This window comes from Mustela erminea, chromosome 9 (genome assembly GCF_009829155.1).
Source record: "Mustela erminea isolate mMusErm1 chromosome 9, mMusErm1.Pri, whole genome shotgun sequence".
In the NCBI taxonomy this organism is placed as follows: Eukaryota; Metazoa; Chordata; class Mammalia; order Carnivora; family Mustelidae; genus Mustela; species Mustela erminea.
This window is the reverse complement of record NC_045622.1, coordinates 103,370,531-103,384,037: the sequence shown is the minus strand read 5'-3', so window position 1 is coordinate 103,384,037 and position 13,507 is coordinate 103,370,531. Positions and strand designations below refer to the sequence as shown.

Genomic DNA, 13,507 nt, shown 5'->3' with positions numbered 1-13,507 from the left:
CCAGCCTTTGATTTTGCTCAGAGTTCTGTGGGTCATGTGGGTGGTTCTACCGATCTGGTGGAGCTCAGCTCTTGTGTGCCAGGTTTTCTCTGAATCTGTGGTCATTTGGTGGAGTGGCCAAAGCTAGGTGATTTAGCATGGCCTCAGTCACATATCTGGCAGTTGGTAGGCTCTTGGTTCTTCTCTAACTCACACATGTTTTTTAAACTTCTGCTGAATCATGTATGCTAATCTAAGCAAATTGCAGAGACAACCCATATTCGAAGGTAAGGAAACAGACTCCATTCATTCGCTGGAAGATTTGTACTGTCATATTTCAAGGACATGGATGAAGGGAGGAGAAGAATTTGTATTCATTTATACACACTACCTTGTCATTCTCGGGTGTTTCCTAATAGATCAGATCTTCCTAAATTAAAAATCATGATGTGACAGCCTCTAGCCACTTGCCAGTTAGATATATTAAAGGATCAGTCCTCTTACAGTTTTTTTTCGTCCAAATTTAGCTTCCAGTATTCAGTTTTTCATGAACATGGAATCTTTTTTTTTTTTTTTTCATCTAGGTAAGTAGCTTGAATTTAATAATATTAATTAATAACATTACAAAATGTACAAGATGTAACATTACAAAAATATGTATCATCACTTAAGTAAGATTTTAAGTATTACTACTTTTTAAAATTTCTTTTCAGCGTAACAGAATTCACTGTTTTTGCACCACACCCAGTGCTCCATGCAATACGTGCCCTCCTTAATACCTACCACCTGGCTCCCCCAACCTCCCCCTGCCACCCCTTCAAAACCCTCAGGTTGTTTTTCAGTGTCCATAGTCTCTCATGGTTCATCTCCCCCTCCAATTTCCCCCAACTCTTTTCTCCTCTCCATCTCCCCATGTCCTCAATGTTATTTGTTATGATCCACAAATAAGTGAAACCATATGATAATTGGCTCTCTCTACTTGACTTATTTCACTCAGCATAATCTCTTCCAGTCCTGTCCATGTTGCTACAAAAGTTGGGTATTCATCCTTTCTGATGGAGGCATAATACTCCATAATGTATATGGACCACATCTTCCTTATCCATTCACATGAACATGGAATCTTAATGGTGATCTTCCCTTGTGAAAATCCTTTGATATTGTGTTAGTGTTCTCTGAGTTAAGCAAACTCTATTCCAATATACTTTATGATACCATGTCATCCTTACTTACTCATGTTTTAACTTTCCTCTGAACCTTCTCCAGTTCCTCTTTCTCTTTCTCTTTTTCCCTAAGCATGATGACTAGAACAATGTTTTAATAGCCATCAGACAAATTGTAGAAAGATTACCTGAAGTTTTTATTATGCTTTAATTCATGTAAGCTAATTCTGGAGAGGCAGTTCTGAAAGACTCAATTCTTCAAGCATAAGAGCTTAGAATTCCAAAACCTTTTATTTACTAGGTACGAAGTCTTAGCTAAGTGATACATTAATTTACATATTCATATTACTTACTTATTTATTAAAATATTACATCTTTTATCTAAAACTGAGAATAGTAGTTACCTTATAGGCCTATTGTAAGTGAATGATAAGGTATTTGGTATGTAGTGGATGCTAAATAAATAGTAATTACAAAAATAATAACAATCAACATTTTTTACTATTACTATTTTAGTCATAGTGGCTAAATGTTTCATTTTATGTTTGTGTTATTTCTAAAGTTTATTTCAGTTGGTTCTTGGTCAGCTAAATGTTCGATGTATTTTCGTAAGCTTAGCTATAGGAACTTTGGAAATGTCACACTGAGTCGGTCCAGAAGTTACTTTACCTCATTTCTACATTTCAGAATGGCTGTGGAACTTCATAGCCCTCCTGCTAATAGGGCATCTAGGCCCACTGATACATGGGTAAGATAAATTTGTGTACTATCTTCTCCCCATGTCTTCAGGTTTTTTTATTTTCCGATCTGCCAAAATTGACTCTGGGGATTGTTCTAGCTCTAAAGTAGTTTATGGAATAATTGTATAATATCCTTGTATTCCTCAATTTTCCCAAATCAAGCTTTCATTCAAGCCTCTTACTGCTGGCTACTCCAGGGAAGTTACAATGATCCAAGTGGTTGATGTTCTCGGATTCATAGTTAATGGGATCAGGCCTCTCCTTGTCACAGCTGCCCTCACTTCCTTGTCAGAAAGCTCCAAGAAAGACCCTCTGTGCTCTTTATCTTTCTCTTCTCTTCCTGCAGCTGAAGCTCAGTTTTGTTTTTAAATTTCTTATCTTTCTCTCTGTTGTAAAATATCTCCCATTTAAAAGATCCAGATTCATATTCTAGACAGTAGCTGTCAGTTAGTGTGACCAGATGTCACCTGTGTAGGGGCTTGCAGATCCTTTAGATTTCTCTTGCTCTTTAAATTATAAATATATTATTCCATGAATGATGATAAAACCCAGTGTCCTTCCCAGATATATTTCAGAAGGGGTAATTAGATACAAGGGAAGGAGATTATTTTAACCACGGACTAAAGGGGAAATAAAATCATTGCCCAGAACATCACACAGGTAAAAACACTGACTATATCAGAACCTAAAAATAAATTAAAGCCCTTAATTAGAAAGATATGAAGGATACTAAAGTGTAGGGTTTCTTAAATCAATGATACGGTAAGTTCATCTAACAGAAAAGCTCACTAATGGCAAACACTGTAGGCTCCAACCTTCCAATTAAGTTTTCTCCCATTTTCCTTCTGTCATATGAACAACCACAAATTATTAGAAATGTGAGGGAGCATGGAATATAGAAACAGAAATAAAAGGAAAAAATCAGGGACTATATAAAAGAAGAAAACTTGACCAAAAATCCACTAATATACTCAGAAGTATAGGAAGAAATAACTGCATCTATGAAATGAGAACACTATAAAATGGGAACAGAACAAACACATCTCTTGAAAATGATAGCCAAAGAGAAAATGTCAGGAGAATCGTTGGCATATTCAGTAGAGAAAATTAAGCAGAATGTACAAAAAAAGAGCAAGTTGATAGAAAATAGAAGAGAAAATATAATAGTAGTAGTAGTTGTAGTAGTAGTAGTAGTAATAATAATAATAAAATGGCTAATTCAGGAGGTTTAACAGCAGTTACAGAGAAAGAGAAAAAGCAGGGGAGAAAATAATTTAAAATTTTATATTTAAATACTTAGAAGAATTGATAAAAACAGATCCATAAGAATAAATTTCAGAGCAGTTGGTATAAAAAAAATCCTTTTAGATTCCAAGGGGGAAAAAAACTGAGTCACACACATAAAGGACTAGAAACCAGAATGGCTTTGGACTTTCCAAGATCAATACTGGAACTGAGAAGAGTGTGAAGCCTTAAATACTCAGAAGAAAAAGTTGTTCTAATCTAGAATTAAAAAAAAAATTTTAAGGATTTTATTTATTTGTTTGACAGAGACAGACACAGTGAGAGAGGGAACACAAGCAGGAGGAGGGGGAGAGGGAGAAGCAGGCTCTCTGCTTAGCAGGGAGCCAGACATGGGTCTCGATCCCAGACCTTGAGATCATGCATGACCTGAGCCAAAAGCAGAGGCTCAACCCACTGAGCCACCCAGAAGCCCCCTAATCTAGAATTTTATAGCCAAGACCAACCATCAAACTTTTGAAGATATATAAACCAAAAAATTTTCAGGCATACACAACTTCCAAATTTTATCTTCCACGTGCTTTTTCCTCAAAGGACTACTGGAAACATAAAAGGATGTTCAAACTCATTAGCCATTAAGGAAAATGTAAGTCAAAGCCACAGTAATATATCTCTACAAACATATTAGAGCGGTTGAAACAGAAAAGTGATAATACCAAATGCTAGTGTGGATGCAGAAAATTGGATCTCTCATACATTGCTAATGGTAATATAAAAATGGTCATGTACCTTTGGAAAATAGTCTGGCAGGCTCTTATAACTTAGCAGTTGTACTCTGAGACATTTATCCCAAGGAAATGAAATTTTATATTTACTCAAAAGCCTATACGTGAATGTTTCTAACAGCTTTATTCATAATCGAAAAATACACGAAACAGTCATCTAATGTCCTTCCGTAGATGAATGCTTAAACGAAGCTTAGTGAAAAAAAAATCTCAAGAGTTTAAGTATAGTTGATTTTACTTATGGAACATTCTTGAAATTACAAAACAATGGAAAAGGAGAAGAATAGTGGTTGCCAGGAGATAGAGAAAGGTTGGCAGTGAGATACAAGGAAGTATTGAGAAGGAGTTGTTTTGTGGATGTGAAACAGTTCTGTATCTTGATTACTGTGATAGTTCCAGAAATATATACCCAGGATAAAATTATATAGAACTAAACACAATTAAACACACAAACCTATACACATGCAAATGTAGGACAAAAAATGTTAGAACTAAATAAGGTTTGTAGTTTAATTAACTGTAAATGTACCAGTGTCAGTTTCCTGGTTTTGCTATTGTGTTACAACTATATAGAGGTAGTCACTGCGGGAAGTTAGGTGAAGAAAAATCAGACACTTATCTTTGCAGCTTCAAAGAATTTTAAGTCTATAAGTACCTCAAAATATATGATTAAAAAAAATTTTATAGAGCTTGAAAAGTAAAAACACTGAGGTATGAAAGTAAAGTGTATATGTGTATTTGTTTTTTATTGTTATGTTGGAAAATTATCTAAAGCTAGTTCTTAGGAACATTAAAATCAATAAATGTGCTTCCATGTTTTGGCTATTATGAATAATGCTTCAGTAAACATAGGGGTGCATCTATCTTTTTGAATTAGTGTTTTTCTTTTCTTTGGGTAAATAACCAGTAGTTGAATTATTGGATTATATGGTAGTTCTCTTTTTGTTTTGAGGGACATCCATAGTGTTTTCCACAGGGACTGTACCAATTCCTGCCAGTAGTGCAAAGGGTTCCTTTTGCTCCACATCCTTGCCAACAGTTGTTATTTCTCGTCTTTTTTATTTTATCCATTCTGACAAGTGTAAGAGGATATCTCATTGTGGGTTTGATTTTCATCTTCCTGGTGATTGTAAGGGCCTACTTAATCAGAGGGAGCCATTTTGTTGCAGTAAACTTAGATTGACCCCGCCCCTCCCAGAAGAACTTACTTGCAAAGCCTAGATACAAGGGCGGGTCAGGCCAGGTGAAGACATCCAATCAGTGGGATGCACATATATTTACTGAGGTGAGTTTAAATCCCATTGGCCAACTGTGTGTGGGCCAGGCTCAACCACCCCTATAAAGGTTCGTTTGCGAGGCTGAGGAGTAGGAGGAGTAGGAGAGTCCTCAGAGCCGTCAGAGCTGTCAGAGCCGCCAGCAGCCTCACCATTACCCAGCCCCACTGCCAGTGGCCTCGCCGCCGGAAAGCGTGGCCCTCGGCAGCAGTGCCAGGGGGAATGGCCTAGCTGCCAGCGGTCCCGGCACCAGCGGCCTCACCGCCCCCAGCTGCAGCCTCACCGCCAGCAGCCTTGCCACCACTGGGCCATGGCCCCACCGCGAACGGCCTCGCTACCCCCAGCGGCCTTGTAGCCCCAAGCCGGGAGCAGCCTTGTTGCCCCAGTGGCAGCCCCGCCACGAGGGGCCTCGCCGGAGCTGCATCATTCTGGGGAGCGGCTTCCTCCACGTGAGGCCTCCTCCGTGAGCGGCCTAGTCAGGAGCAGCATCGTCTGGGGAGAGGCCTCGCCTGGAGCAGCCCCGTCAGGAAATGGCCTCGTCCAGAGCGTCCTTTGCCAGGGAGTGGCGCTGTTGGCCTGCAGCCTCCACCGGAGCAGCCTCATCCAGACGGGCCTCGTCTGGGGAGGAGCCTTGTTGAGGAGCGGCCTTGTCCGGTGTGGTGGCCTCTTCTTGGGGGCGGCCTTGTCCGGGGAGTGGTCTCGCTGGAGTAGCCCCTGTCCGGGGAGCGGCCCTGTCTGGGGAGCAGCCTTGTCCTGGGAGTGGCCTCATCTGCGGAGCAGCCTCATCCAGAGCAGCCTCAACTGGAACAACCTTCTTGGGAGTAACCTTGTTGGGATCATCATTGTTGTCTCTTCGTAAGAGATGGCCCCTACCAGTCAGTTTGATTTTTGATGCTTGGCACGAAATAAAGCTTTGTTTGATTTTTGCTTTGTGTCAGTCTTGTTCTGTTGATCGCAAGTCAGGAACATTAATCTCTGGAGGAAATACCAGAAACACAGGGTTGTGTGCAGAGTTTGAATCCATGATGGTGCAGTTGATATTTTGAAATGAAAAAATGTTCTTGATGGTACTTAAGTCTAGACCATGTTCTTCTTCTGTCCCAAGGCTGCCTGGAGCACTGGCATTGTTGTGCTTTGTCTTGGAATTATAGAACCATAGAGTCACAGAGTCATGGAATCTCAGGATTGGTTGAGATATCAAGGTTATTGAGTAAAATACCCAGGATTGGAGGTCAGAGGACCTGCCCAGTAGTCCTAGTTCAGTCAGGAACTCACTGTGACCTTGGACAAGTCACATCCTCTTTCTTGGTTTCAGATTCCATATACGCACATTGATCAGACTGGGCTAGATGATCTGTGAAGACATTTTAGTTTCCAAATAAGTATTGTGAATACTTATTCTAGTTCTCTGTCTTTAGGAGGTAAGGGACAAATCCTCTCAGGCCCTCAGAATTAAGAATTTACTTCTTGAGGTAGACATAGTGTCTCTTTAGCCTATAACTTTTGTTTTTGCCACATGATTTTATTAGCTTTGGCTGTGAACAAACCACCCCAAAATTTATTGGCTTCAAACCACCAGCCTTTGATTTTGCTCAGAGTTCTGTGGGTCATGTGGGTGGTTCTACCGATCTGGTGGAGCTCAGCTCTTGTGTGCCAGGTTTTCTCTGAATCTGTGGTCATTTGGTGGAGTGGCCAAAGCTAGGTGATTTAGCATGGCCTCAGTCACATATCTGGCAGTTGGTAGGCTCTTGGTTCTTCTCTAACTCACACATGTTTTTTAAACTTCTGCTGAATCATGTATGCTAATCTAAGCAAATTGCAGAGACAACCCATATTCGAAGGTAAGGAAACAGACTCCATTCATTCGCTGGAAGATTTGTACTGTCATATTTCAAGGACATGGATGAAGGGAGGAGAAGAATTTGTATTCATTTATACACACTACCTTGTCATTCTCGGGTGTTTCCTAATAGATCAGATCTTCCTAAATTAAAAATCATGATGTGACAGCCTCTAGCCACTTGCCAGTTAGATATATTAAAGGATCAGTCCTCTTACAGTTTTTTTCGTCCAAATTTAGCTTCCAGTATTCAGTTTTTCATGAACATGGAATCTTTTTTTTTTTTTTTTCATCTAGGTAAGTAGCTTGAATTTAATAATATTAATTAATAACATTACAAAATGTACAAGATGTAACATTACAAAAATATGTATCATCACTTAAGTAAGATTTTAAGTATTACTACTTTTTAAAATTTCTTTTCAGCGTAACAGAATTCACTGTTTTTGCACCACACCCAGTGCTCCATGCAATACGTGCCCTCCTTAATACCTACCACCTGGCTCCCCCAACCTCCCCCTGCCACCCCTTCAAAACCCTCAGGTTGTTTTTCAGTGTCCATAGTCTCTCATGGTTCATCTCCCCCTCCAATTTCCCCCAACTCTTTTCTCCTCTCCATCTCCCCATGTCCTCAATGTTATTTGTTATGATCCACAAATAAGTGAAACCATATGATAATTGGCTCTCTCTACTTGACTTATTTCACTCAGCATAATCTCTTCCAGTCCTGTCCATGTTGCTACAAAAGTTGGGTATTCATCCTTTCTGATGGAGGCATAATACTCCATAATGTATATGGACCACATCTTCCTTATCCATTCACATGAACATGGAATCTTAATGGTGATCTTCCCTTGTGAAAATCCTTTGATATTGTGTTAGTGTTCTCTGAGTTAAGCAAACTCTATTCCAATATACTTTATGATACCATGTCATCCTTACTTACTCATGTTTTAACTTTCCTCTGAACCTTCTCCAGTTCCTCTTTCTCTTTCTCTTTTTCCCTAAGCATGATGACTAGAACAATGTTTTAATAGCCATCAGACAAATTGTAGAAAGATTACCTGAAGTTTTTATTATGCTTTAATTCATGTAAGCTAATTCTGGAGAGGCAGTTCTGAAAGACTCAATTCTTCAAGCATAAGAGCTTAGAATTCCAAAACCTTTTATTTACTAGGTACGAAGTCTTAGCTAAGTGATACATTAATTTACATATTCATATTACTTACTTATTTATTAAAATATTACATCTTTTATCTAAAACTGAGAATAGTAGTTACCTTATAGGCCTATTGTAAGTGAATGATAAGGTATTTGGTATGTAGTGGATGCTAAATAAATAGTAATTACAAAAATAATAACAATCAACATTTTTTACTATTACTATTTTAGTCATAGTGGCTAAATGTTTCATTTTATGTTTGTGTTATTTCTAAAGTTTATTTCAGTTGGTTCTTGGTCAGCTAAATGTTCGATGTATTTTCGTAAGCTTAGCTATAGGAACTTTGGAAATGTCACACTGAGTCGGTCCAGAAGTTACTTTACCTCATTTCTACATTTCAGAATGGCTGTGGAACTTCATAGCCCTCCTGCTAATAGGGCATCTAGGCCCACTGATACATGGGTAAGATAAATTTGTGTACTATCTTCTCCCCATGTCTTCAGGTTTTTTTATTTTCCGATCTGCCAAAATTGACTCTGGGGATTGTTCTAGCTCTAAAGTAGTTTATGGAATAATTGTATAATATCCTTGTATTCCTCAATTTTCCCAAATCAAGCTTTCATTCAAGCCTCTTACTGCTGGCTACTCCAGGGAAGTTACAATGATCCAAGTGGTTGATGTTCTCGGATTCATAGTTAATGGGATCAGGCCTCTCCTTGTCACAGCTGCCCTCACTTCCTTGTCAGAAAGCTCCAAGAAAGACCCTCTGTGCTCTTTATCTTTCTCTTCTCTTCCTGCAGCTGAAGCTCAGTTTTGTTTTTAAATTTCTTATCTTTCTCTCTGTTGTAAAATATCTCCCATTTAAAAGATCCAGATTCATATTCTAGACAGTAGCTGTCAGTTAGTGTGACCAGATGTCACCTGTGTAGGGGCTTGCAGATCCTTTAGATTTCTCTTGCTCTTTAAATTATAAATATATTATTCCATGAATGATGATAAAACCCAGTGTCCTTCCCAGATATATTTCAGAAGGGGTAATTAGATACAAGGGAAGGAGATTATTTTAACCACGGACTAAAGGGGAAATAAAATCATTGCCCAGAACATCACACAGGTAAAAACACTGACTATATCAGAACCTAAAAATAAATTAAAGCCCTTAATTAGAAAGATATGAAGGATACTAAAGTGTAGGGTTTCTTAAATCAATGATACGGTAAGTTCATCTAACAGAAAAGCTCACTAATGGCAAACACTGTAGGCTCCAACCTTCCAATTAAGTTTTCTCCCATTTTCCTTCTGTCATATGAACAACCACAAATTATTAGAAATGTGAGGGAGCATGGAATATAGAAACAGAAATAAAAGGAAAAAATCAGGGACTATATAAAAGAAGAAAACTTGACCAAAAATCCACTAATATACTCAGAAGTATAGGAAGAAATAACTGCATCTATGAAATGAGAACACTATAAAATGGGAACAGAACAAACACATCTCTTGAAAATGATAGCCAAAGAGAAAATGTCAGGAGAATCGTTGGCATATTCAGTAGAGAAAATTAAGCAGAATGTACAAAAAAAGAGCAAGTTGATAGAAAATAGAAGAGAAAATATAATAGTAGTAGTAGTTGTAGTAGTAGTAGTAGTAATAATAATAATAAAATGGCTAATTCAGGAGGTTTAACAGCAGTTACAGAGAAAGAGAAAAAGCAGGGGAGAAAATAATTTAAAATTTTATATTTAAATACTTAGAAGAATTGATAAAAACAGATCCATAAGAATAAATTTCAGAGCAGTTGGTATAAAAAAAATCCTTTTAGATTCCAAGGGGGAAAAAAACTGAGTCACACACATAAAGGACTAGAAACCAGAATGGCTTTGGACTTTCCAAGATCAATACTGGAACTGAGAAGAGTGTGAAGCCTTAAATACTCAGAAGAAAAAGTTGTTCTAATCTAGAATTAAAAAAAAAATTTTAAGGATTTTATTTATTTGTTTGACAGAGACAGACACAGTGAGAGAGGGAACACAAGCAGGAGGAGGGGGAGAGGGAGAAGCAGGCTCTCTGCTTAGCAGGGAGCCAGACATGGGTCTCGATCCCAGACCTTGAGATCATGCATGACCTGAGCCAAAAGCAGAGGCTCAACCCACTGAGCCACCCAGAAGCCCCCTAATCTAGAATTTTATAGCCAAGACCAACCATCAAACTTTTGAAGATATATAAACCAAAAAATTTTCAGGCATACACAACTTCCAAATTTTATCTTCCACGTGCTTTTTCCTCAAAGGACTACTGGAAACATAAAAGGATGTTCAAACTCATTAGCCATTAAGGAAAATGTAAGTCAAAGCCACAGTAATATATCTCTACAAACATATTAGAGCGGTTGAAACAGAAAAGTGATAATACCAAATGCTAGTGTGGATGCAGAAAATTGGATCTCTCATACATTGCTAATGGTAATATAAAAATGGTCATGTACCTTTGGAAAATAGTCTGGCAGGCTCTTATAACTTAGCAGTTGTACTCTGAGACATTTATCCCAAGGAAATGAAATTTTATATTTACTCAAAAGCCTATACGTGAATGTTTCTAACAGCTTTATTCATAATCGAAAAATACACGAAACAGTCATCTAATGTCCTTCCGTAGATGAATGCTTAAACGAAGCTTAGTGAAAAAAAAATCTCAAGAGTTTAAGTATAGTTGATTTTACTTATGGAACATTCTTGAAATTACAAAACAATGGAAAAGGAGAAGAATAGTGGTTGCCAGGAGATAGAGAAAGGTTGGCAGTGAGATACAAGGAAGTATTGAGAAGGAGTTGTTTTGTGGATGTGAAACAGTTCTGTATCTTGATTACTGTGATAGTTCCAGAAATATATACCCAGGATAAAATTATATAGAACTAAACACAATTAAACACACAAACCTATACACATGCAAATGTAGGACAAAAAATGTTAGAACTAAATAAGGTTTGTAGTTTAATTAACTGTAAATGTACCAGTGTCAGTTTCCTGGTTTTGCTATTGTGTTACAACTATATAGAGGTAGTCACTGCGGGAAGTTAGGTGAAGAAAAATCAGACACTTATCTTTGCAGCTTCAAAGAATTTTAAGTCTATAAGTACCTCAAAATATATGATTAAAAAAAATTTTATAGAGCTTGAAAAGTAAAAACACTGAGGTATGAAAGTAAAGTGTATATGTGTATTTGTTTTTTATTGTTATGTTGGAAAATTATCTAAAGCTAGTTCTTAGGAACATTAAAATCAATAAATGTGCTTCCATGTTTTGGCTATTATGAATAATGCTTCAGTAAACATAGGGGTGCATCTATCTTTTTGAATTAGTGTTTTTCTTTTCTTTGGGTAAATAACCAGTAGTTGAATTATTGGATTATATGGTAGTTCTCTTTTTGTTTTGAGGGACATCCATAGTGTTTTCCACAGGGACTGTACCAATTCCTGCCAGTAGTGCAAAGGGTTCCTTTTGCTCCACATCCTTGCCAACAGTTGTTATTTCTCGTCTTTTTTATTTTATCCATTCTGACAAGTGTAAGAGGATATCTCATTGTGGGTTTGATTTTCATCTTCCTGGTGATTGTAAGGGCCTACTTAATCAGAGGGAGCCATTTTGTTGCAGTAAACTTAGATTGACCCCGCCCCTCCCAGAAGAACTTACTTGCAAAGCCTAGATACAAGGGCGGGTCAGGCCAGGTGAAGACATCCAATCAGTGGGATGCACATATATTTACTGAGGTGAGTTTAAATCCCATTGGCCAACTGTGTGTGGGCCAGGCTCAACCACCCCTATAAAGGTTCGTTTGCGAGGCTGAGGAGTAGGAGGAGTAGGAGAGTCCTCAGAGCCGTCAGAGCTGTCAGAGCCGCCAGCAGCCTCACCATTACCCAGCCCCACTGCCAGTGGCCTCGCCGCCGGAAAGCGTGGCCCTCGGCAGCAGTGCCAGGGGGAATGGCCTAGCTGCCAGCGGTCCCGGCACCAGCGGCCTCACCGCCCCCAGCTGCAGCCTCACCGCCAGCAGCCTTGCCACCACTGGGCCATGGCCCCACCGCGAACGGCCTCGCTACCCCCAGCGGCCTTGTAGCCCCAAGCCGGGAGCAGCCTTGTTGCCCCAGTGGCAGCCCCGCCACGAGGGGCCTCGCCGGAGCTGCATCATTCTGGGGAGCGGCTTCCTCCACGTGAGGCCTCCTCCGTGAGCGGCCTAGTCAGGAGCAGCATCGTCTGGGGAGAGGCCTCGCCTGGAGCAGCCCCGTCAGGAAATGGCCTCGTCCAGAGCGTCCTTTGCCAGGGAGTGGCGCTGTTGGCCTGCAGCCTCCACCGGAGCAGCCTCATCCAGACGGGCCTCGTCTGGGGAGGAGCCTTGTTGAGGAGCGGCCTTGTCCGGTGTGGTGGCCTCTTCTTGGGGGCGGCCTTGTCCGGGGAGTGGTCTCGCTGGAGTAGCCCCTGTCCGGGGAGCGGCCCTGTCTGGGGAGCAGCCTTGTCCTGGGAGTGGCCTCATCTGCGGAGCAGCCTCATCCAGAGCAGCCTCAACTGGAACAACCTTCTTGGGAGTAACCTTGTTGGGATCATCATTGTTGTCTCTTCGTAAGAGATGGCCCCTACCAGTCAGTTTGATTTTTGATGCTTGGCACGAAATAAAGCTTTGTTTGATTTTTGCTTTGTGTCAGTCTTGTTCCTTTGATCATGGACCCTAACAGTGATTAGTGATGTTGAGCATCTTCTCATGTGTCTGTTGGCCATCTGTATGTCTTCTTGGGGAAATGTCTATTGAGGTCCTAGGCCCATTTTTTAAATCAGATTGTTTGGGGCTTTTTTGGTGTTGAGTTGTATAAATTCTTTATATATATGAGATATTAACACCTTATTGGATATATCACTTGTAAATGTCTTCTCCCTTCCAACCAGGTTCTTGGGACCTGTAGGTGTAAGATAGCATCTGAAAAATCAATTCTTCTAGTTTTACCAGAACAAACCTAACCTAAAATAGGAGTAAGTTAGTTTCAGAAAGAAAAATAGGTTGCCTTTAAATCATAAATGCTCTGGCTCCCTATATCCCTTTTCATCTTGTTTTATAAACAGCTATTTTACACATTTACATTCCTTTATCAGCTCCTAAACATACCTGATTTTGTCAGCGCTAGACCCAAATTTATTGATGGGACAGTACAAGGTATCTCAAAAAAAGAAAGAAAGGGGTGGGGGCAAAAATGCCTTTGAAAAGCAGAGAAAAGTGGAATTCTTGCAAATTGGAAAGTTGCCTGTGGGCCCGGGGGGCATTGAGGACTTCTGACTTGCT

General features: G+C 39.6%; 1 long non-coding RNA gene across 1 annotated transcript; it reads left to right on the top strand.

Moving 5' to 3' along the window:
• The first annotated feature begins 6,401 nt into the window (after window positions 1-6,401).
• LOC116600275 lies at window positions 6,402-8,696 on the top strand. The gene is made up of 3 exons (XR_004289571.1): window positions 6,402-6,604; window positions 7,157-7,320; window positions 8,587-8,696. It is a non-coding gene; the product is annotated as an uncharacterized LOC116600275 (long non-coding RNA).
• The last annotated feature ends 4,811 nt before the right edge of the window (window positions 8,697-13,507 follow it).